Source organism: Vidua chalybeata, chromosome 5, assembly GCF_026979565.1.
Source record: "Vidua chalybeata isolate OUT-0048 chromosome 5, bVidCha1 merged haplotype, whole genome shotgun sequence".
NCBI lineage: Eukaryota > Metazoa > Chordata > Aves > Passeriformes > Viduidae > Vidua > Vidua chalybeata.
This window is the reverse complement of record NC_071534.1, coordinates 39,471,129-39,497,004: the sequence shown is the minus strand read 5'-3', so window position 1 is coordinate 39,497,004 and position 25,876 is coordinate 39,471,129. Positions and strand designations below refer to the sequence as shown.

The 25,876-nt window shown below is 43.2% G+C and overlaps 1 protein-coding gene across 1 annotated transcript in view; it reads left to right on the top strand.

Moving 5' to 3' along the window:
• Positions 1 to 10,823, top strand: part of MSRB3 (methionine sulfoxide reductase B3) — a 108,470-nt gene extending 97,647 nt beyond the window's left edge. Inside the window, exon 10 of the mRNA XM_053943776.1 lies at positions 10,792 to 10,823. The gene's annotated coding sequence lies outside the window, so the exon portion shown is untranslated. The remainder of the gene's footprint in view (positions 1 to 10,791) is intronic.
• The last annotated feature ends 15,053 nt before the right edge of the window (positions 10,824 to 25,876 follow it).

Here is a 25,876-nt window from a genome sequence, read left to right as displayed (position 1 = left end):
AACCCTGTGTCACAAACCCTTATCGTTTTTCAGCAGAATCTAAGTTTATGCAGTTCTTTAAATATAGACACACAGTGTCGGTATTTATGAGAAAGAGCTCTCAGATATCCTCAGCTTCTCTGTGCACAAAGAGGAAGAGCCTCCCGACTCCTGACACCATCAGCCCTGGTATTCTCTGCGCTCACCCAAATGCATTGCAGGCATCAACATCAGTCACTTCAAAGAGCTCTTTCATGTACCACAAACTTTTTTATCCAGAAGGCCCAAGCAAAAGGCAGATCTGGCTGTGTCTGGCTTTATTCGGCTCGCCACTTGTGTGGCCCCTTGGAAAGGTCTCGGAAGAGTGAACAAACTTTCCATGCATTTTCAGCAGCAAGTACAAGATACAAAGCTTTTTCTGTCACTTGTTGTTAGCAGTGCAAGGTAATTAATGGCTTTGTGTTGCTTTCGGATGTGTTGATGCTGCTGAGGGAAGGATCCCTCCCCCACTTACACTGCAAAGTCCTGTTCCCTGGTTAGACACTGCCTGGAGATGGGTAGATTCCATTCCTCTCTGCTGAGGCTCCTGCTCATATCTCAGGAGGGAGCCTACCGACCATACCAGATGAGGCTGCCCTCATGGCACCCTCATGGCACTCAGCAAACAGCTGGGACTATGCCAAATTTCACCATAGTAGGGTTGCTCTGGAAAGCCACCTGCAGAGAGGTCAGCTCTTCTGGGATCAATGTTTTTATGAGGACAGCACAGTCCCATTTCAGGAGCCTCTGTGTAGGGAAGCCTGGTGAGATATGCACACCTGTCCCACCAACTCACCCTTGCCAGTCCTGTGGGTGCTCATGAAGTTAGGACTTCTGCTCTCCAACCCTTCTGATACCCTATGCAGCAGCTGAAGGAGCTAACTCAGCAGTGCCCCTTTTGGGGAAAACTGTGATTCTGTGCATCTCAGATGGAGCAGACTCACAGGAACCTGTCTGCACCACACAGAAAACCCTTTTGTCAGATCCTTGCTGATGACAAATTGTGTTTGACAATGTTCAACATCACAGGTCTTTTCTGCACAATTCTTACTAATTTTATGCAACAAGCACCTAACTTCAGGGCCTTAATCACTCCCTGTTAGCTCTTCTGTCATCTAGTTCACTCTTTGCAAAAGCACTTGCACTCTGCTAAGAACAGAGAAAACCCACCAGAAATAGACATCTAATTTGGAGAGTTAGGTGCCAAAAGTCAGTTGAGATAAACCATTTCAAAAATTTCTTATTAGGCTTTTTCCCAGCCATTTAGTCTCCTGTGAACAGGAGATCTGATTGAAGATAATAGCTCACTTTCTTAGGAACCTTCTGATGAATTCATGAGAGCTGATGACATTGCTTACCAATTAAGTGGCACCTAAAGCAACAGTTGTTCTTAGTGATTTATGTAGATGCAAATATTCTGGTAAATTTTCTGGAATCTCTGTGGGGAGACAAGCCAGATTCTGCATTCTCTTGTTAACTAGAAGCCAGGAGAGAGGGGAGTACACATACCAGATTTGCTGCATATACCTTTGTTGGCCAAACAAGTCATACAGCCAACAGCCTATTCCATGCTTTATCCTGCTTTTGTAGCTAAATGGCAATGGCAATGCATACAGTAGGAGGCTGTATTTTGCTCTCTTGATTCTTATTACAAGGTTGGAAGTGTTTTGTTCCTATGCTCAGAGAACAGAGGCTGATTCTCTTCATGTTTGTAATTACTTGGGTACAACTGGCAAGAAAGTTTGTTTTTCTCAACTAGAAAGCAATTGTCTGTAGTCAGTCACATATAAAAGACTTCTGGTACAGTTGTATCCATTCCTCTGTTCTTTGAATATTAAGCAAAAAGTAGAAGCTGATTCCCTAGAGGATATAATACTCTCTGCTGCTGCAGACTGTTGTGTACTTACCAAATATATTGATTTTCTTTGGACCCAAAGATACTGCCTTTTTTTACTTTTTTTTTTTTTAATGGATTGAATGTGACTGCATATTTCTAAAATACACAAAGGTGGAACAACCACAAATGTATAATTAATGAATTGTTCTAGCCGTATTTATTACAGAAGTTACCAGGGCCTTGGGTGGAAAACAAAAACATATCCCTCCTGGTCTGGGCATGCCAACATATAGTATATTTTCATTAAGTTACATGATATTAATGTTTTCAGGAATCACTTGCGTTCTTCCATTCTGCCTGCCAGAAGTGTTGCCCAAATCCATTCCCTATTTAATCGTGAAGGAATGCTGTTCAAAAGATTTGGGGTCAGAAGTGCTCAATAAATCAATCCAGATACACTCCTAATGAGTGGTGAATTAAACAGCATTTGCTTTAGGATCAGAGGTCCTCCTGGGAGATTATTTTTTATTGCTAGCAGGATTGTTCACTTGCAGGTATCAGGAAGCTGTGAGTTAAGGTCTGTTAAGAAGGTCTACAAAAGAATCTGTGTCTTTACTGAAGACTTTACTGTCTTTACTGTCCAGACAACAATGATAAATAGGCAAGACTCATCCTCCACTGGAATATTCTGTTTCCTAAATTAAGGAGGAAGAAAAATTTTGTAGCTTCAGGTGGGATAAAATTATTCTACATTTATATCTCCAGATTCCTGTCTTGCAGGCCACAACACAAGAATTTAGAACAAGGAGTGTGAAGAAAACAGCTGAGGTGGAAAAGGGATGTTTAGAGTCCACACTAGCCAGAAGGAAAGGCAACTTACTGTAACTACTCCGGGGAGTCTCTGCAAGGCTGGGCAGGATATTATTCCTGTGATAGGGAGTGAAGGCTAGAGAGGCCAGAGCTTTTTGCCACCCTAAGGGACAATATGCAAAATTGAAGGCAAAATATCTGAAATGGGAAGGATGTTGCTTGATGTAATGTTTAGTTTATTTCTAGCCTTCTATGCTTTTGAAAACTGGTGTTTTTTCAGAGCATTAGAAATTAATTATTCCAGATTTCTGTCACTCTCACTTCCCATCTGTCATGGTTTGACATGGAAGTGAATTTTTTCCAGGAAGTTGGGTCAAACCAATCAGTGGTCAGGTTTGGATATTGGCACCTAGAGTGACCACTGAAAGTATGGACACGCCTCTGAGAACACAGGGGGTTAAAAGCAAGAACTCCCAGGAGAATTCTCTCTTTTGGTTCCGGTCGTCAGAGAGTGCAGACTCTCCCCTGCCCAGCCATGGGCTGGGTGGGGGAGGGGAAGCCACGCGGCCTTGTCCAGGTAGGCCGAGGGGGCTGAGGGTCTGGAACCCAGCCAGCTCCTGCGGACGGAAGGGTGGAGAGAAGCGGAGATGCCTTTGCCCCCCCCCCCCCCCCCCCCCAAGAGGGAAAGAGACAGAGAGCCTGGCGGCACCTGGAAATTTGCCGGCAGAGGAGAAGGAGAAGGGGGGGGGGGAATGTCCAGCGTGGGAGGCGGAACGCCGGACCGAGATATCAGCCGTCCAGGGAGTCTGAACGTTTAAACCTTTCCAGGAAATGAGGGCTTTTTAAAAGTATTACTCCTCCTTGATTTGTAGTAGAAGAGAGATAGTCCGGGACCTGAGATGTTAGAAGAAGAAATATTTAGGTGGGAGGAGATGATGAAGTAGCTTTTGGCTGGACTTTTCTTATTAGCCATGGACTGAACCAAAATCTCCTGCAATAGAGACTGCATTTTAGGGGGATGCAGTGGTGACCCAGGGAGACCTGTTTCAGCTTCGAACAGCACAAGAATGGCGAGAAACGAAGAAAGCTGAAGAGGGAATGGTGATACCCTCTGTCTTCGGGAAGAAGATGAGTCCTGTTTTTGGACCCCTCGGCCCCAGGGGAAAATTGGGGGGACTGTAGTCCCAGGATGAGAAACTGAACTGTTGTATCTTTGGGTCCGTGGCAAAGCATCCTTAAAGGAGCCCTATGGGCAGTCTGTCCATGCACGGTGGTGAGAGCACTGTGACATGGAAAGGAGAGTGTCACACTGGCTGATTTTTTTTTTTTTTCCCCCGGGCGGTTGCCATGTGTGACAGGGAAACACAGGGTGGCAACTGTGTTTCCTGGGGGGTCTGTGGTGCAAGAGAGACTTCTCTCTCCCTTGATAGTTTGAGTATGGATTACCTGAAGGGTGGTAATTTGATCAGGAATCCCGGGTGATGTTTCATGGCTGAGTGTTTTTGGAAATTGGGAGGAGGAGGGGTGTTTAAAAGGTCTTCATCCTGGATTTAGTTTATGTGTTTTTTGTATTAGTAGTAGTTTAATAAAGTTTTTTTTCCTTTGTTGTTAAGCTTGGGCCTGCTCTGCTCTGTTCCTGATAACATCTCACAGCATTTATTTAGGGAAGGTGCATTTTCATGGGGACGCTGGCATTGCGCCAGTGTCCAACCATGACACCATCATCACCCTTCTCTGAGTAGGCCAACAGGTTCATTTGTGCATGGAGGTAGCAAGTGGATATAAAATGTCCCCATGCAGCCCAAGTGGCATCATTAGGAGCAAGTGAGAGTCCCTGAAAAAGCAGGAGAGACTCAGGTAACAACAATACCTAGGGAGCTACACTTCATGCTAGGAGAAATTAAGAAACACATGCATATAAGAGGACATGACCATCCATCATCATTCAACATTATCAGGAAAAGTGTAGCCAATTCCCTGTCATGTTCAGAGAAACACAGATCCTTTCTCTTTGCACATTTTTATGTTTTTATCACACATTGCTCACTTTTAATCACATAATTTAATTTAATTCCAGTTTAAACAGATAGTCTGGCATTACATTTTTTGTCACAGTACCACATTTGGACACAAATCCCCCACAACATGGTAGTGTAATACACAATCATGGAGGGGAGACATATGGATGAGGTGACTTCCAGGTGAAGGATGTGGATACAGAAATTTGAAATATCCTCATAAGAAACAAGGGCTTTGAAACCACAGTTTCCACAGAATATTTAGCAATTCATGTTCTGGGACTCCGATTAAAAAGAGATTTTAAAAGAAAGTGTAGGTCAAAACTTGGCATGCTGTTTCTGTGGAAATGCTGACATTTCCAGACAGTTTCTTGTTCCGTTCTGGATTGGAACAAAGCCTAAAAAAGTTTTACCTTTCCTGTGGAAATTAAATTCTGAAAATATTTTGTTCTAGGAAGCTCAAAACATTGTTTTTCTCCTTTTCAAAAATCAAAGGCAGCAGACGTGCTTGTGGGGAGGAGAGGTCTTCTCAGGTAGCTGCTGTGTCTGAAGTGCAGTGGTATCAGACGTGACTCCACAGCATTTCTTGGATGTTTCTACGACATGTGGAGCGTAGAAACTCCTCGGTCCCATTCTTTCTTGGGCCTCCAGACTGGCCATCAGCCCTGCTGTGCTGCAGGGCCTGGGATCTGCAACCCCTGAACTGGAGCTGGGCATCACCTGCTGCTAGAGAACACAGCCTGTGAGACTGACAAGAAAACTCCAGCCTGGGTATGGCAAAAGTTTCCAGAATGAAAAATATTTTCATGAAACATTTTGGCTTTGACATATGGCCATGAATCAATCACCAGTTCCTGACTAGTTAGGAACCATGTAGGTTTGGTGGGTAGTGAAACACATTATGGGTCTTGGACAATCTTAGTGGCTCTTATGCAGTCACCAGTGGGAGAACTGGGTTATATCAAAGAGATTAACCTGTGCAGGAAGTAAGACTTAGCTTCAAAAATCCTGAGATGACCTATGGATATGTACCAGCCCAAGGAATGTCACTGATGGAAGTATGAGTGTGCAACTCATGTGCAACAGGAGAAGGACTGAAGAGCTGAAACAGTCCAGAGCAACCACAATAGGGTCTGGGTTATTTATGTTGGTTAGTCATCTACATCTTTTCACTGGTTTAGATCTCACCCCCTTTTGAAAATGGGTTTTGGACTCATAAGTTATCTGGGCCGTTTTAATAGTTTTATCTCAAATTAATAACTCTTCCAAGAGTAACTCCAGTATTTGCACATTCCCTATTTTATAATAGATATTATTTATCCCCACATATGTCGGTTCAGAAGGACAGACCATTCAGGAAAAGATGTGGCTTATTATATAGCAATGATGGATGGTTTCTTTATAGAAACCACTTGCATGTGAGAGAACAACTGTTGTGTATTAAATACATTCCCTGTATTATGCATAGAGTTCATACCTGTCATTGAAGTAAAAATCCAAAAGGGAGGGAAAGAGCAAGAAAGCTTGTAAAAGTATATTAAATATCCACATAAATATCAAACAGTACACCATGATTTTTGTTAAGACAATGAGTGTCTATGGGAGCCACGATGATGCAGTGCTTGAGAAACTTGGCAAATGCATTGGAGTGCCTGGGATGTTTTGTTCCTGTACTGAAGAAGGATGAAAACAGCATATGGAGGGGTGAGTTACTCATAAAACATTAATAGCTGGAGATTTGCCAGATCATTATTATTTTTTTCTGGGAATGGTATTAGGTATTATTCAAGGAGATAAGATTTTCTTTCTGTATGTCCATACCAGTTCAGTATTGGAAGGTGAAACACATACCTAGGGGATTACAGGCCCAGAAAATACCTTTTCCAGGAAAACAATCTGAGTGAATCACTTCAGACAAAAATGTGTTGAAATGTTAAACAAGTGCTGTCTCGATTTAGTGTTCTTGTTAATTATTAAAAAAAAAAAAAAAACAAAACCTCTATGAACATGCAGACAAGTTAAGACTGATATTGTTTTATAGAACTAAGGGAAAAAATGAAACTGGGAACATAACCTCAAACTATTCTGAAAACATATAAGGAATAAATTGGTCCTCTGTTATTCCAAAGAATCAGGATTTTCTTAGCTTTGTGGTTTCTGCTACAGGCCAAGTAACAAGGACACAGCTTAGATGATCTCCAGGTGCCAGAGTTGTTTTCAAACCTGGAGCCAGACAAAATTTCTCTGGACATGTCTTGAATCTCAAAGACAGCACTGCTTGGCCACACCTTCAAAGTGAGTCTCATCCCAATGTGGAGATTGCCGAAAGACATTCCAAGACATGGAAGCATGTAGTTTCTAATGCAATTGAAACATTAAACCATCACACAGGCTCTCTGCACGGTTCCTCATTTAGTTGTTTAAAATTGTTATTAGGGTCCTTCACATGCTGAACTTCTTCCCTGAATTCACTGTACCCACAAAGTAGAAGGCAGTGGGAGGATTCTCTTGCCTTCCTTTCTTGAATGGGTTCCCTGCACACATATATGTGTGTGTATATATATATATCTACATGCATACCCTTAAAATGGGAACTGGGAGATTTAAAAGGGCAAAACCTCAACACTTGTTTTTGTTGACAGGACAGGGAGGAGAATAGCTGAGCTGTGAGAGCTTGAGACAGACCCCTGCCATCAGCAGAGGAGCACAAGAAGCTGACTGCACCGAGATTTCTTTGCCAGTTATAATTAAGTAAGAGAAATTTATTTATTACAAAAAAATTGCATTTAAAAGTTGAGAAAAAATGAGTTCTTGTGTACCACAAGAACCAGGGGCCAGCAGACATAGAAAGAAGAGCAAGATTTGGGCTAAGATTTGAGTAAGAGAGCATGAGGAAAGGAGGAGAGTTTCTGGGAAGGAATATCTGACCAACCAGATATGTCTCTAAGAGACACTGTCATGTTTTTTGTCCTTATTTTAAAAAGCTGGAATACTTTGGGGATGTTCTGGGCAGTGAGGTGGTGGTAGAGAAGAAGTGGTGAAAACAAAGAAGACTGACAGCAGCAAGTATCTGGCAAGATAGTGTTGGGCTGAATCTAATAAAAAGAGCAGCATAGATGTCTTACGTCTTTCTGCCAAGCCATAAAAGTGATTACTTTTCTTAGAATATGCTGTAATCTTCCCTGAATCCACATGCATTTCAGATGCAGGACAGCAACTTTCTCCCTAGTTTTCTCTGAGTCTGGGAAGATTCACCAGATTTTCCAAGCTGATACTTTATTGTTTTTCCCTTCTTTGTTTCAGTTCTTCTAGTAAAGCTCATTTCTTTAAGCCCTGGTAAAGTCTGGTAAGTAGAGAGGTTAGTCCTTCTTGCTGCTTGACATGGGGAATTTAGTTCTTGGATCTCTGGACAGCAAGTTTAAACTGGTGACACTGAATTTTCCCAGCAGAAAATCAAACACAGCCCAAACTGGTCAGACTGACAGTAAATAATTACTAAAGAGTTTCATGAATAGTCAAGCATATATGGACATCTTTAGCACATAATCCTTTAATCCAGGGAAATAAGCCAACAATATCACAAGTGCAGTACATAAATGAGTATGTTTTGTTCTACGTATGTGTGTAAGGTATGTACAGGCATGTATTTAGAAAGAGAAGGAGGGAGAGGGCAAGAGTAAACACATCTGTGGAAAGCCAAATAAGGCAAGATAGGAAGTACAAAAGCCCAGTTACTCGGGCTCATAACGGCTGATGGCACAGCAATTGCATCCCAGCCCAAGGCTCCCAGGGGCTTGAAGGCAACTTCAGCAGAGGGACCAGCCTTCAGACTTCCATTAAAGTCACTCACCTCAAAAGCACTGACATATAATGAAGTCATCGCTCCAGCAAAAACCACCCTTCCCTTGGCTGAGATGAAGGGCACTGATATAACGGGGCACCTTCTCAAAGAGCTGCAGATGGTGGCTGGCTGTTCCCAGCCCTCTTTTCCCTGCCTCACTTCCCTCAGGGATCACCTCTGCTGCCACTCTGTTGCCTGCAGGCAAACTTGGACAGCACAGACTTCAGCCACTTGGTTGGTCCCACATGGCTCTGATTTCCAGTTCTGCACAAGCAACAGCCACCAGGCCTGGAAGGCAACTACAAAGTCTGTCAAATGCTGCCAGTTACAAGGCAGTGTTCTGCCGAGAGCATGGCCTGGTACTGATCACTACAGGCTCTAAGCCTAGCCTGTTTTTCTTTTGCTTCAATTACAGGGCCTTGAAAGCATCTTGTGTTTTCAGTTGTGATTGTCATCACACTTCAATGCAGCATGTGCCATGGCACGTGTGTGAGCACAGCTGGGTTTCTATACAAAACCAAAGATATTTTGCTCTACAGGCCTGTGCATACAGTCCCCACAATCTGCTAACAGCCAAATGTGTTGGGCTACCATTTCCAGTGGAGGATCAAAGAGTATATTTAAGTGTTTCTATTTCAGCATCCAAGTAATTACAGAAAGTCACAGGCAATGGGGGTGACACGGGAGGGGAGGAAATGAGGTGTTAGAACAGCATCTTTGCTGGGTGCACATGTGCAAATTTGGCTGCATGTGCTCTCTTGCCGGGTATGGGACTCACTCTTTGGGTTCTGCAGCCAGAGAGAGGGGTGCTCCTACTGACCAGACTAACCCTCTATTCCTGCTATGTGCCCTGGGGCCTAGCCACACACAGGAGAGCCAGTGTGCCTGGCTGGAGAGCAGCAGGGCTCTCAGGTGCCAGGGACTGAAATGCTTAATCGCTTAAACATTGCTAAGATCACCAAAAGACTTTTGTCCACTGTAGCAAACTCTGAAGAAACAGCTCCTCATCTACTGAAACTCACCTCTCCCTGAATATGCCTACTGATTTGGATTGCAAAAGGACCTTGAGATAAGATAAGGTGGTAGTATTGTCCAGCTATCCAGGTCAAAGGAGAATGTATCCAGAAGTGTAAGAGATTGAATTGCTAACATTTGACCACCTGCAGTGACCGCCCAGGTGCCCTGAGAGATTGGTGTTCATGGCTCAGAGTGGTGTCCCAGGTACAGAAGGGCAGGCACACCTGAGGCTACAAACTGGGTTTCAAGATGGGAAGAGGCTGATAAGAGGCAGATCCTGCTCAGTGGGATAGTCCTTACCATTCCAGCATCCTCCCTTACATAAGGACTCAGCTATGGAAGCCCTCCGGGGCGCGCCAAGGACGTTCACACATAGCCTGAGTTCATCTGGCATGATGGACCATAATGGGCTGTGATTGATTCAACTAGTGTGAGAGACAGCTGCAGCATCTTAGAAGGTGTCAAAGACTCATTAAATGTTCCTGATCCAGTATGACATCATCCAGGGGAGGTACCAGGGGCGTTTCCACCTAGTCCCTGAATAATATAAGCTCCATTAAATCTCCATTAAAGGAGATTTTTGTAAATTCTTTTCCCCTGCCACTTAATGTGTACAGTCTGCAGCCACTGAGAAGACCAGAAGACCAATGGGATGCCATCAGAATCTATGGAGTGGTGATACCTTTTTTCTACCTAATCTGCTTCTCTGTCACCCTCTTTCTCTCTGTCTTTCCCTTGCCTCTCTCTACCACTCATTTACTTTTAAATAAAATCCATGCTATTGACGTCAGCATGTGGTTTACATTTTAATTTAGGCAGAGTCACCTCACAATTTTAAAAATCCTATTGCAATACCGGGAAAGGGCAATTCGTCTCCAAAGGACATCATCTCCAATGTCCATCTGCAGCACTCGCATGCAGGCAGGGTGGGCAATCCCTGAACCTGCCAGGCCTCTTTGTGCCCCCACACAAGCATAGGCAGGTTTGTCTGTGTTATGACTTGGCTTCCCAGTCCTGCCCTGGCTGGGGACTGGTTTGGGCCTAGACCATGAAAGAGAAGTATATGTCTCATCATATGGTGGGAATAACCTCTCCTTCTTGCTACCTGGTTTCTCTCCATTCAATCCAAAAAGGTTTGGCAGAAGCCAGAAAGGCTCAAGGCAGAGTAGCAACCTGCCATTTAGGGAAGAGAGGCTGGAAGCTTTTTTCTGCTCATCTTTCAATCTTTCCTTTTTATGGCTTTGGTGCAGGAGAAGGAAAATCTGCTTCCCTTCAAGTAAACAACAACAGATAAAACACCTGAAAACAGTGACTGGAGCAGATCAAAAAAGCATTACATAGAACAGCCTAGAAATAGCTCCATGTGTGTCCCTGCCCCAACAAGTATGTTACATGGGGAGGTAATGATGCTAAACGTTACCTATTTTTTGTGTTATCCTTTCACTTCTATAGAACAAAGCATATGTAATGACTGACACCTTGACTGATGTGTTTATCACAAACACATCATTAACAAAGCATATGTAATGACATATGTAAGCATATTTAAGCACATTATTAACAAAGCATATGTAATGACATATGTAAGCATATTATTAACAAAGCATATGTAATGACTGACACCTTGACTGATTTTTTATAATACATTAAAGACTGTATTAAAATGACTGCATACCACAGCAAATTCTATAGTGTGTATTTACTGGTATAACTTATCTAAAAGCCTAAAGATTAATCAAACTCCCTAAATTCTCGTGTATCAGAGTGGCACATTTCAGTGGTCCAGTGCTGACTGGTCCAGACCCCAGCTCCAGCATCAGAATAGTTATGCTGCAGCACTTGAACAAGGAAAGCAGAGTGCTATTCTGCAGGAGCTGAGTGTCAAGCCTTCAGGTCACTGCTGAAAACTAGAATCAGTAGGCAGATCAGAAACTTAATAGGCCCAGTTCCCTTCAGGTACTGATAGACATTAGGTGTGAAAGCACCTGTGTTAGTTTTCACTTGGTTTTGTCTGCTTTAATGGAAGGGAATCGCTGCAGGTGTGTCCTGCAGAAGGGAATTTTGGCTCCTAAGTTATTGAGGTGTTTTGGTGCAGGTGCTGACCTGACACAAAACTGCTGCAGGCTGAGCACCACCACCAAAGCTGGAACAGGCAGTGTAGTGTGAAGATACCCACAGTGCAGGGTAGCCATGGCTGGGGTTGTCCTCGCCGTTATTCACTATCAGCCCTTGATGGATGTGGCTGCTCCTGAGCAGGGCTGTTCACCTCTGGTGTTCTTGAAAAGATTTAATGTGCTATCCTGGTTTAGCTGAGCACATAGCAGCTGCCTTAACTTAGATTTCACTTTGTTCATTCTATGCCTGTGGTGTTTTTTAACAAGTCTTTTGTGATGCATGTGCAAAATAGAAATTTGCCAGGTCAGAAAGGATTTACTTTTGTCTTTCTTTAATATCTTTTAAAAACAAAATGTATCTCTTCTCATCTAGGGTAAACCTCATCTTATGTAATAGCCCTGTTTCCTGGTAGCGATGCAGAACAATGAAGAGCGGTATGGCAGTATGGAATAATTCTTTCCATTCAGGAGTTATAAGCTGATTTCATTGTTGGTAGAAGATACAGGACTGTAACAATTATCATAACTTTAACCACTTTTCCACACTCTGTGGATTTTCCTCTGATCTAGGATATACCTAGCTGAGAAGTTACAGCTAGCTACTGTACCTGTCAGTTTGAATTCCAGCAAACAAGTTGTACCAGATTTATGGTATCCTAGTAAATGACTGTTTTTGCTCACTAAATAGGGTATTAACATCAGTCAAAAGCTCAAACTGACTCCTTTTTGTCCAGGTAGCAGAACTCGACCAGAAGCCAGAAAGAGAGTTAGAAGGTGGTCAGTCACTGAAATGTTAGAGCTTTCTCTCCTTAGCACAGCACTAGGTGTAAGTAGGTGGGTGATATCTTTTCATGTTCATTCTGACTTACTAATAATTTGAATTAAATCATCAGAAATATGTGAAATTGACACTGAAGAGCTGGTGGCTGCCTGTAGGTGTCATTGAGCAGTTAGCTGTTTTGAAAGCAGCGTGTTTGTAACAGTGGTACATCCTCTTTCCTCTGGGCTGTAGAAAAGAACCTGAGGACCTGTGCTACCCACACAGGCAGAAGTGACTCTGCCCCACAGTACTGCAAACCTAGCATGAACTGCTGAAAAAGTGTGAGAATAGCTTGTAGTCAGGATGGCATGAATCAAATTAATCCAGATAGTTGCCTGTTTAACTGCTCTGAAGCCACTGTCCGTTAAAACACAACCAAAACATCGTCAGAAATCTGGACTTGAGGATGTGGACTCCTTCATAAGTAGAATCACAGAATCATTTTGATTGGAAAAGATCACTAAGATCATTGAGCCTAGCACTGCTATATCCTCACTAAACCATGTCCCTAAATGACACATCTACCGATATTTTAATACCTCCAGAGATGGTGACTCAAGGACTTCCCTGGACAATAGGGAAGCAGCTTTGTTCCTCTGCCTAGAGATGCTTGGCTGTGTAGGCAGCCTCTCTTCCCTGCTGCACATAGACATTCAGGATCAAAAAGCATGGCATTTCATAGAAATGGTACCAGGTAGTGCCCTGCCCTGCTTCATCTGTTGGTGAAGGTGATGCTGCCCTGGATTGGACCAAGGACTCCTGCTTCAGTTTCCCCACCCACTTGTGATGGGGAAACTGCCCAACAATCACACCTAGTTTCCTGATTTGTTTTGTTGTGACTGGTAAAGCAACAGAAAAATTATCTGTGATTAAATAAATTTTATCTTAGGGTCATGCCTTAGCAGATGTTGAATGATTAGAAAAAAACTAATTTTCTTTGTCTCATGTTCTGTCTGCTGATATGCCAAAGAGACTAGCAGGAGACATTTTATTTTCGCTTTTTCTCTTGGAGGTGTTGAAGAAAGGCCTAGTACCACACCAAGAAGAAGACTGGGAGCAGATGTGCAAGGTGTGTTTGTGAACTTGTGGGGTGCATATGCGGGATATGAGTAAGCATAATGTGGGTGTGAGTGAGAGGCATGCACACCATAAGCAGGAGTGATGCATTTGTCTGCAAAAGGATGTGAATGCAGTGCAAAGAGGAGGGTTGCAGTGGGGCAGGTGGCCACAGCCCAGGTCAGGACTGTGACTGGGGGTGTGGGGAGGCCATGCTGCCCCTTGGTGCAGGAGAAGCATTTTCCAGAGGCAGCGCTGCCATTCTTGCCCTCTCTTCCACACCCCACGGCTCCTCACAGCTCATTTTCATCTCACATTGTGCAGCTGGACTCACAAGAGCCAGCTTTTTAAAGATGCACATTTACGAATCAGCTGTAAATTGGGCACCCAGTTAGGATATGATCATAAGTACTAAATAAATGATTTCTCAGTCAGTTATCTTAAAGCAAATTAGTTAACCTAGGATATTTTAAACAAAGTATTTATTGGTTAATGACCAGGTTTGGGTTGCTCCAGGCACCATCAATTGCTGGAGTAGGAAAAAAAACCCACAACAAACCTTTAAAGATATGAGTCATGAGAAGAGCTGGGATATATCAGTAACACATAGTTGACAATATTTCCTGCATCAGTTCACAAGCCGCCAGGATGTCCCTGGTGAACTATACACAGTCCATCGTGCTCTCAGGGGGCATATGTGTGCTGTCAGTCATTGGCAGCATAGCAGGGAAACCAACAATGAAATAAAAGCCTCAGCACACCCAATGGAGGTTGTGGGATGCTGGAAAACTCCACAAACACCTGAAATGCTGCCACTGAGCAGATGATCCAGAAATTAAATAAGAAACTGAGATGCAGAAGGCTGGCTGGTTTTTGTGTGAAATTCTGTGCTAGCCCCTGTAAAGATTCCTCTCCGTGTCCTACAGAAAGGGGACTTTTGGTAAGAGAAGAAACTGTGGGGTTATGTTGGCATTTGAGATGTTAAACAGACACTTGTGAGAGAAAAATTCAAACTCCACTTAAATGCATTGAGCTAGAACATATTTCTGGAGAAAGAAAGAATAAGCAGGAAAGTTGAACTTTTTAATACAGTAACATTGTAATGAAGTCCACTTTAAAAAAAACCCACTATTTGCAAAGGTAAGTTTTTTTTTTCCCTACAGTGACAGGCAGTGGACATATAATATTGCAGAGGTTACCTACTGACTGATATAACATAGATGGTATGTGCCATTGGAAAAAATATGTTTTTACTCTTTTTTTGAAGCTTGCTTTCACATAACAAAAACTGCAATGAGGAAAGTTTGAACTGGTTTATGGCAAACCACATACCAGTCCAACAACATTAGCCCTGGTGCTTTGCAAGACTTTGTGTCCCACAGTTTCTAGAATTAACCATGCTTGCACTCATTGACACAGCCACTGTGCAGGATGCCCTTGCATGTCCTGGCAGTGAACAGCTGTGCTGCACCACAGCAGCTAACCCCTCTGAGGAGACTTACTAGAGAGCAGATCCTTTTTTGGGATAATTCTTCTGTTGAAATAATCAGGATTGCATCTCCTGTGTAACACGAAGAACTACTGGTAGAAAGTTACTCTATTTTTCTTCTAGAAGACATGAGAAATGAGTTAACAAGATTTTTAAATATTCATAACAGTTATCCTGTGTGGTTCCTTCAAGTTCCTTCAGTACAGCACATTAATATCAACACAGACCATGGGATTTGTCTTCTTATTTGGGTTATATTGTCTTATTCCTCTCCAATACTTGTCCTTCTCTTCAGTAATGTACCTACTTTCTGCTGATGGGGAGCTTAAAACACCTCTCATAAGCCCTCAAAACCCATAGACTGAACATGGCCACATCAGTACCAACAGTGCCCCACATGAAAGCCCATAATTGTTTGACCCTACTGCTAACAAACTCTTATTCACAGAAATGATCATGAGAAAGTGAGCAGGAAGGTTCATCCCCACCTTTAAAATGAAGACTGACAGCAGATAGGAAAATGGCTTTTGTTTTCAATTTCACTCCATATGATTCTGGCATGGTTGCAGGATCAAGCTATTTGTATCCAAAAGGGGACATTCTTTCTGTAGATATGAAACATCCAAGTATTTGCAAAACCTAAGAGAAGTGAATAATTCTGGGTTTACTACCTTTTCAGCTGTCCCGGGAATGTAGACCAGCCTGCACTAATGAATTCCATTTCAGGAGTCCTTTTTGTTTTGAAAAGCAGATGCAGAAATTCAGCCTATATTCTTTTCAGATAAGAGAAGAAAGCATGTTCTTATGCATAGAAATATAACATACAGTCAGTAATTTGCATATGGATACTTTACATGCACATTTAATGCCTGTGTCATCACTGGTGTATTTGATGTTGGATATTCAGTACTTAGTTACCACCCAAAGTGCATTTATCTTTGCACTGTATCATTATTTTCAACCTCATCCTAATTTGAATCCTATGAATATGATTGTTAAAATCTTTATTATATTAAACTCCAGAGGAAAACACAGTTGTCTCAGGTTTGAGACACTTGGTTCTGCAGAGATAATGAGAACAGTCCTGTATAAATTCAACAGCATTAAGATAAAGATATGTCAGTAAATTGATTCCAACGTCTAAGACTGGACCTCGGACAAGAAAATGTATACAATTTTATGAAATTGGCTATTTAATGTAAAGGAAAAGCTATTCACAATTTAGCAGGAATGGGAAGAGCCCTTTACCTCAGAGTCACATTCTGCCTAGATTATGCTTCCAGCCTCCAGATTCTCTCACCCCGTCAACTCCTCCCCCTCCCTTGCCCACTTTCCCCTCTTTCTCCACTGTTTCTCTAGCTGGGGCCAGAAGGAGCTTCCAAACTCCCCCATCTCTCCTGAAAGTTCATCTTGAGGCTTTCTGTGATGGAAGAAGGAGAGGGAGAAACATGGGTGGTGAAGGGTAGTGGGAACCTGTCAACCATGACCGTGACGCTGAGGGCCTTAGGCATCCCAGGGAAGGTGCAGAATGAGGAGAAATGCACTTATACAAGATACTGTGAAGCTGCCCCCAAGTCCTTGGGGACACACAGAGAGGCTGTGTGGGCCTGCTCAGGGTGAGAAGGCTGGGATATTCCTTGGTTATCCCATGCACTGGTACAATCTCTTTCTGTACAGAGAGTCAAGAAAGGAGTGAGGAAAACACAAGTTGATGACTGTCAACATGATGGAAGGAAGGATGATGGAAGGATGATACTATGGCACTACCCAGGATGAGCAGCCAGACTTGGAGTTCTTATCAGACAGTGAGTTTCCTGGCAGGAATGTTGGGGGTTAGGAGCCAGCTACTACAACACTACACTGGACTGATGAAGCAAGCAGGGAATGGCACAGAAGGGAAAACACAGCAGTGCCAGAGGTTGGTGCCAGCTCCAGAAGGGCCTTTCTGCTATTACCCTCAGTCAGTCAGGAGTAACTACACCACATGAAAATGTGGAATGCTGTCTGCTCCTCTGTCACATGTCTAGGATCCAGCCAAACTTCTGGTTGGCTGCAAGCAGCAACCCTGCAGAAGATGCAGACATCCCTGTCTCTGCAGTTTCTGAGTCTAGACCCAGACCTCAGCCTCATTCCCCCGGCTGTCAACCTCCGAGGAGTTGCATACATCTTTCCCTGGAGAAGGTCCATCGGCCAGTCCCAGTGCTTTGCTGAAGCAGATAATGGTGTCTGGAAAGACCTTCATTATCTCTTGTGCTGTCTGGAGGCTGGGCCTCTCTTCCTGCCTGGCCTCTGAACTGTACTTGGCACTGTCTGCTCACAGCCACATCTGCCATCCTCTGCTTCACGAATCCCTCTCTCAAAATTATGGTTTGCTTTCTTTGTTTTTTTCTCTTCTTCTAAAAAGTGAGGTGACATAAATTCACTCTCATAATATGTGTCAGGTGAAGACTATCTGTGTTACAATGTGCTCCCTTCACATGAGAGTTGGGAATAGTGTCAGGTTAAATGAAACCCATGGGAGAGGGAAACCTGCATCCACCTTCCATCCCTCTCGTCACAGAAGGGTGGGCAGGCTCCAGAGCCAAGGGCTGGCTGAGGTGGACCCTGTGAACTTGAGCTCTGAGGACAATGAGAGGACATGTTTACCGGTGAGCAGACACACATATGCTGTGTCTAAAAATGCCTTCAACTGGGAGGGTCTGTGCAACCCTGAGAAGAGTCTGGCAGCTAGAGCCCTGTCTGCCTCTGGCCCTGATCCTGGTGAAGGTGATCTCTGCTGACACAGCATGGCTTTACACCAAACATGTCTTGGGCAGTCAGACTCCTCTTCCCAGATCTGCTGGACCACAGCTCCCTTAACCTGTGGACCTTCTGGAGTGAGCCCAAAGGGGGACCTTGAAGATGATCAGAGAGCTGGACCATCTCTTCTATGAAGACAAGCTGAGAGAGCTGGGGTTGCTCAGCCTGGAGAGGAGAAGGCTCTGGAGAGACCTTCCAAAACATAAAGAGGGCTACAAGAGAGTTGGAGAGGGATTTTCCACAAGGGCCTGTAGTGACAGGATAAGAGGTAATGGTTTCCAACTGTAAGTGGGCAGGTTTAGATTAGATAAAAGGAATAAATTCTCTACTTGTGAAGGTGGTGAGGCATTGGAACAGGTTGCTCAGAGAAGCCTGTGTATGCCCCATCCCTGGCAGTGTTTGAGGCCAGGTTTGTTGTGGCTTTGAGCAGCCTGGTGAAAGGTATACCTCTGCATGGAAAGGGGATTAGAATTAGACAATCTCTAAAGTCCCTGCTGACTCCAACCATTCCATGATTCTATGACCAGCTGCAGCCAGGACACCTAAAGTGGGAACCTCCAGCAAACAGTCTGAGGCCACAGGGGAATTGCTTTGCACGATTTTAAAAAGCAGATGCCCAGCCACCTCCCAGTCACACAAGCTCACTAGACAAACAGTGCCAAGAAACAAACCCCACTTTTTTCTGCCTCTCCTCCAGGACCTCAAGAATCTTCATGCCATGATGAAATCCTGACCAAACTTGAAGCCAGTAGGTGAGCCATGAAATTCAGTGGGACCAGAATGCCACTAAAGAATATGCATATTTGAGTCATGCATGCTGCTAAAATATTATTGAATCTGCATAACCTCATGCACAGGCTGGGGGTGACCAGATCTGAGAAAGCAGATCTGTGGAGAAAGACCTGGACGCTGTGGCGGACAAGTTGTCCATGAGCCAGCAGAATGCCCTTCTCATCAAGAAGGATAATGGTATCCTGGAGTGCATTAGGAAGGGCATTCCCAGCAGGTCCAGGGAAGTGATCCTGCCCCTCTACTCAGCCCTGGTGAGGCCACATCTGGAGTGCTGTGTCCAGTTCTGGGCTCCTCAGTACAAGAGACATGGAGCTGTGGAGCAGGTCCAGCAGAGGGAAACAAAGATGATTAAGGAACTGCAGCATCTCTCATATGAGGACAGGCTGAAGGAACTGGGCCTGTTAATCCTTGAGAAGAGACAACTGAGAAGGGACCTCACCAATGTCTATCAGTATCTGAAGGGAGGGTGTCAGTGGAATGGAGCTGGGCTCTTCTCAGTGGTTCCAAGCAATAGGGCAAGAGGCAACGGGCAGAAACTGATTCACAGGAAGTTCCACCTGAACATGAGGAAGGACTTCTTTACCTGGCTGGCGATCAAGCACTGGAACAGGTTGTCCAGGGAAGCTGTGGAGTCTCCCTCACTGGAGATATTCAGGAACTGTCTGGATGCAGGCCTGTGCAATGTGCTCTAGGATGACTCTGCTTGAGCAGGGAGGTTGGACCAGGTCCCTTCCAAATTTACCCATTGTGTGATTCTGTGACAAGGTGATTCTGTGATTGTCTGCTCAGAGAGTATTGTCATTTGCACAGTTTGCTAATGCCCACAGCCACTATCAGCACCCCTTCCCTTCCATTATTTATTGCTATGATATTTTATTCCTGTAACGCTGCTCCATACTGAAATCTCCCTAATCTGTTTCAGGCGGGCAATGGGTACCAACACCCTCTCGCATTGCTTGGTTCTGCTAGCTCCTGAGGATTACAAATGAGGGCCATCTGTAGTTCCTACTATTTGTGGAGATGAAAAGGAGCTTAACTTAATGTATTTTGGCAGAGTTATAGGGAAACATCAATCACTAGGTGACATGTTAGTTCATATGCACCAATAGGCTCATGTTTGTAGCTCGACACATTAAGTGGATCTGTTTCTTTAAAGATGAGTCCATCACTTGCAGACAGACGTTTGGAGCTCTAGCATACAGGACACTTTTAAGAGATACTTGATAAAGAGCTTGAAAATGTGAGTAGTGACACTAAGCTAAACTTTGTCTCATTTTCTTCAGATTCCCTATTAGTATGAGCCTCATAAAGTTGAAATTGGGGTCACTTGGACAGTTATTTTAGCTAAAACAGATGGAGTTGTGGTGGCTGCTCCTAAAGAAGCAACTTTTACCATAAGTTACCATACACTATCTCTGGGATAAATATATTTTCCTATACTACATCATTTGGGCCTGTGTGGTAATTACTGGACCAATGCTGATTTTTTAAATGGCAGCCATGCTAGTAATTTCCTTTTAAAGAAAACTATTCTGAGATAGTTCCCAGCAGTGAAAAAAAGCCAGTGTTTTCCTTGCAAATGCCAAAATCAAACAGTTTCTTAATTTATTACAGGAGAAAAATTGAGAATCCTCTGAATTACTATTTTCTACATGTAACAAAATATTCTGCATGAAGAGGGATTATTAGACCCTCTGAACTTCCCTTGCAAGTAGAGCACAGATGTGTGAACGATTCACAATGTATTATTTATTGGATGAAGTTCCGTACTTTTTTGAATAAAAGTGAACTCTTAAGGAGCAGGTCAGGACTTTCTTGTTATTGATTCTTGTGCAAAAATTTTCAATAATTTCTTCAGGAGTTCCATCTTCAAATGGTTAATGAAAAATGTATTCCCATGACTTGATTTCCAAATTAATTTTGTATCAGATCACCAGCATAACACAGGTGAGGCGATTACTGTCCTTTGAACTGACAACACATAACATCACAGATTCCCATTTTCTGCTATTGGATATGCAATTTCTAAAGGAGCAAAGTACTCAACATATGTAGGAACTGATTAGTTGAGGAGCAGAGTTGCTACTTGTTATCACTACTTTTATTCACGTTTATGAGCCTGCAGAGCAACCAGGCCTGGGGCCCCCATCCAGCAGATGCAGAAAGGAGGCGGAGGAAGTCCATTTCCCAAAGAGCTTACGGCTGCAACCAGGACCACAGGTGAGGAGGTGAGGAAGGAATGATAGCAGGAAACATCATGTTAAGCTGTTATGATTTTGAAAGGTGGTAACATAAGAGGGGGTAAGTTACAAAGGGAGAAAAACAGAAAGAAGAAAGGGTGCATCAGAGGCAGCGGCATCGGGTAAGAGGACCAGATGTGCTGTGAAGCTTAGGTAAAGAGGTCACGATGAAAAGGAATGGATGATTTCTCTTCCCATGTAAGCATCAGCCTTTACTTGCCAAAATCAAGCATGCAATTGGAGCTGCCTCTTTAAAAGTCATTTTCATCTGGAGATCTGGAAAGGGAAAACCCATCAGCTCCCAGTGCTGCCAGGAACAGCCCAGGCAGGTGCTGCGGGAAGTGCCCCACAGCTTTGCTAATGCATCTCAGGCACGATTCAGAAAGCCTTCGCCTTCATTACTCTTGCAGTTCCTTGAGCAAAGCATGCAATTTGTACTGAATAGTGCCAAGTCTTGCAATGAGAAAAAGATGTAGATTAGCCTAGAGAATTCAAGCTCACTTTGGTTTAAAGCAGAAAAGAAAGGAACCACATTTGTGATTGAAACTCAGTCAGCTCTTGATCACCTGGGAACAGCGCATCCAGATTGGAGATTAGCTGTGCCCTGATGAAATATTCCCAGCCATCTCCCCACCCTCTTCCCCTTGATGTTCATTCCTCATCATAACTTCATTTTTCAAAGGTAAATATACTAAATATGTTCTTACAGCCCAATTTACATATGTTCTGTATTAGTCTATTGAGAGTAACTTCAAGAGTTGACTGGACATGGAAAAAATGCAGACGGCTTCAGTGGATGGTACCAGTGACTTTTTTCCTCAGTGCATATGAAGGTGAAGGCTAGAAATAAACCACAACTGAATTTGATTAGCTGGCTGAAAAGCAGCACAAGCACTTATTAGCCTTCCACATGCCCAAATGTCAGCTAAGAAATCACTTCTCACTGAGGCAGGCTCACAGCACTGTGACTTCTGGGCCCACCATGGGAGGGTGATGGGATGCACTTACAGTTAATTTCTTTGTGGTTTTCTTCCATAAGTCCTTTTGCAATGGGCATGTAGCATAAAGCAGGCAACTGCTAACCTGCATCTGGTAAACCCCAGGGAGGTGATGCTGATGGCCTTTGAAGCTACCACAGGCAAATAACCATGGCGAGGAACCTCACCAGCTGGGTGAGTGACAATGGTAGCAGTAATCACGTTGCTCTCACCAGGATGCTGAGTCAGGACAAGGGGCACAGCAGGAATCAAAAAGACTTAAGCAGGTCGCTATCCTAACATCTGCACTTGTGGAGGCCTGGTAAGGTCTGAGGGTGAGTGGTGTGGGGTGGTCTGCTGAGAGCTAGCCTAGCAGTCAGCATACAAAAGCTAGCCAAAACAAGCAAGCTGTGAATAGGAACTGGAAAAGGAGGTACATCTTTAATTGAAGGCCTGTTTTCAAGGCAAACTCAAACTCCTTTAAATCAGCTGAATCACAGTATTTTTATGTGGAAATTAATAAGACACCAAATACGTAGCAAGAATACAATTTCGGGGAAGTGATGTCAGGTCAATCAGAAATCTATAAAAAAATATCAAACCTAATAATAGGAAGAAACTGCTGTAGGTCCTAGTAACATAGGTAAATGATAAAATTGTAGCAGTACAATGTGTGTTTTAATGGTCCATCAAAACAGCAGCATTTGTGGCTTTTTAAAAATAGTGTTTTATTGGTTTTGGAGAAGATCTGGAAACACTCTCTGGGTTGGGCTGAGATTTAAAAATGGAGTTACTGCTGCATGCTTGGGCTGTCATGGGACTGAAATGTCAAGGATCAAGTGTGTCTGCTCCTTCTGCTCTTCTGTTGGGTTCCCCACACTGCATTGGACATCCCTGGAGACAGTACATCCAGTGCAATGAAAAGCTGCTGGTTATAAAAGGACATCATCTGACTGCTGCATAAACCCATGTAAAATATACTTTCCAATTAGTTTATAAATATATTTTTTAAAAAGTGTCCAGTTTTGCCCTTTCACCAATCTTGCAAGGCTATCCTTCATTAGCATTGCAGGAATTAATAATAAGATTAATATGATTTGGCTTTCTGAGGAATGCTGTGAAACTCACTTTCTGCTGGCCACTTCCTCTGGCTCATTCTTGTGTGCTCAGCTCTCCAGCCAGGACTGGGAAGGGTACCATGCTTTAACCCGTGGGCTGGCAGCTGAGGAACTCACTCCCCTGCTTTCCCTCTTCTCTGACTGTGAGAGCAACTTTTCAGTGTTGGGCTGACACCCTCACCATTTTGCCAGATCCTATACTAGCCCCAGGAGCTGCTTAATAAAGTAGGAATGTTTGCTGCCTTTTATGGACTATTAATTCTCATCAGTTCTGCAAAAAACAAACCCAGAAAATGGAATAAGATTTACAGAAGCTGGGATGTCTGCTATATTTTGTTCCAGAAAAAGTCTAAGCAACAAAACTGAATGATCATGCTTATGCTCCTGTCTCAAATATTAATTTCAATTCCTTCTGCTGTGTTTTGAAGTGACATGATTTACCTGACATGTGCCACAAGCTAAGGTCAGTTACCTGCAGTTCAGCAGATTTGTCTGAGTCACTTTCCTCCTGAAATCAAAACTCTAAAAGACTTTCAGGTTAGTGGAACAAATTTGGTGCCTGATCCACCAACAATTTTTTTTTAGACAAGCTGTCATGAATGAGATAAGACTTTGTATTGAGACACTAGGAATGAGAAAGGGAGGAGAATGGCAAAAAGAGAGGAGACCTTTCAGAAAACAACAGGATATATTTAAGTCAAAGGGAAATTTTAGCGCAACGAGAAATGGATGGGTCATGAAATCTGGAAATAGGAAGAAAGAAAATCAGAACAGCAGAGAGATGAGGTTCTGAATACTTTCAGTGTAGGAGTAACAGAAGTAATCAACCTCTGTCTCTCTTAGTTTTTGGGGTTTTTTTTGGGCTTTTTGGGGTTTTTTTTGGGTTTTTTTTTGGTTTTGTTTGTTTGTTTTTGTTTTGGTTTGGTTTTTTTTGGGGGTTTTTGGATTTTTTTTTTATGGTGGAGTTGTTTTTTTTAAAGAGGGAGAAGAGTTTAAGAGAGAGTTTATGAAACTCCCTTTCCAGAAGTCTGATGCTCTAAGAATGCTGCTTAGTGGCAAGAAGAAAACAAGAGGACAGTCAGAAATAGGAAGTGGGTATTGTCCTCTTAAATATGAAGAAACAGCTTTGAAGGATATCTAGTGTTTCAAGCACAATTGATGTTAATGACTGATTCTGGTATATTTTAAAATGTGTATTCTTTCCCTGTGAGAGATTCTTTAGCCTCTAGAACCTCCTTTCCTTTTGAGCAGTAAATTATATGTTCCCAGAATAGTCTGTGTTAACAATCTGTGTTTGAAAATGAGGAGGATCCAGCAGTCACCTTCACTCTGGACAGAAACCTACTGACACAGGCATGTCTTATTTCTAATAAGTTCAATTATTTCTAATAAGATCAATTCAGTATCACTTACAGAGATGGGAATCCAAGAAATGCATAGTGCATACAATCCAACTTCATATCAAAATGTAAAGTTTTGTGGGATGTACTTATTGCTGTAACTTTGAGTGGATCTTGTACATTTCAAAGAGGCAGAGCCTCCTTATTTTCTTTGACGTTATTTCATTCTTGCTGTCAATGACAGTGAAAACTTCTTTTTTCTCTCTCTCTTCTTTCTTTTCACATACAATTATGTGTAGGGTATTTTGCTACTTCATGAGACCAGGTGCAATGGCCAGGTGCAAGGCCATCCTGCATGATCATACCTCTGTTCCCTTCCCAAGGCAGCTCTCCTCTTGTCTGTCCCTGTCCCTAGAGCACAGTGGGAATGAAGAAAGGGGTGATTTATGGAAAGATTATGGTGAAGCCCACCCACAAAAAAGGCCAAACCCAGGTATGAGAGCAGCAGGGCATGGTAAGTGCCCTGTGCCAGGCTCCCAGGCTGCCCTGCAGTCCTGAGGCACTGCAGATGGGGCTGGGCTACAGCCTCCACCCTCACCCTGGTGATCTGCCTGCCCCTCATGGCTTGTCCCAAGTGCAGTGGGAGGTTACTGGGTATGGCCAGCAAATATCCTCCAAGAGCAAGAGCTGTGGCACTGCATGGCAAGTAATTGACTTGGACACAAATGCAGTTGCACTCAGCAGTGTGTGCAGAGAGGTTCGTGCCGTCGTGAAGCCAGGTCATGCACTACATCATTCGTGTGCACAGGAAGACACGCAGACTGATAGACTAATCTCTCACATCCCCCTTCCCAATTTACTCATGCTTGAAGTGAAGGATGACTTCAGGGGCAGTCTGAAACACCCCTTAAATGCATACACCAAAGACATGGTTTAACACAACATGGTTTAACACAAACCATGTCACATTGCAACTGAGGTTCCACAGCGAGGTCCATGAGGAAGCGCTGTAGGGTTGTATGAGTCCCAGTTGTTGTTTCCCTGTGGAGGAACTGGACCTGATTTTGATCCACACAAATCTTAGACTTCATCAGAAATACTTGTTATTATTTGGTTTCCAGTTTTCAAAATATACTATCTGATTACACAAAGTTGTTATCTGTAATGTTCTGTTTCTTCATTCTCATCCTTGTATTCTTACTATGTATCCCCTTTCTTGACAGCAAAAGTTGTGCTTAAGAATCCAGGGAATAAGTGTCTCTAGATGAGAGGCTATTGAAATTACTTGAAATGTATTTCTCATCATTTGTTTCTTAAGGGATAAAAGGACACAGCTTCCCCAAACACTGGGAAAAATCATACTTGTCAGTTTAACTTCACTAAAGGGAAAAGACTCTGAAACTCTTTTAAGGAATCAAATAGGGAACACTTGGAAAAGCAGAGCTTGATTAAAGACAGCTAACATCAATTCAGGGAAAGGAGATCATGCCTAACTAATTTGTTGGAATTCTTTGAGGAAATTACTGCCCTGGTAAGGAAGGGGAAAGGATATTATAGACTCCGTTTTTCAGAAAGTATTTGACAACATTC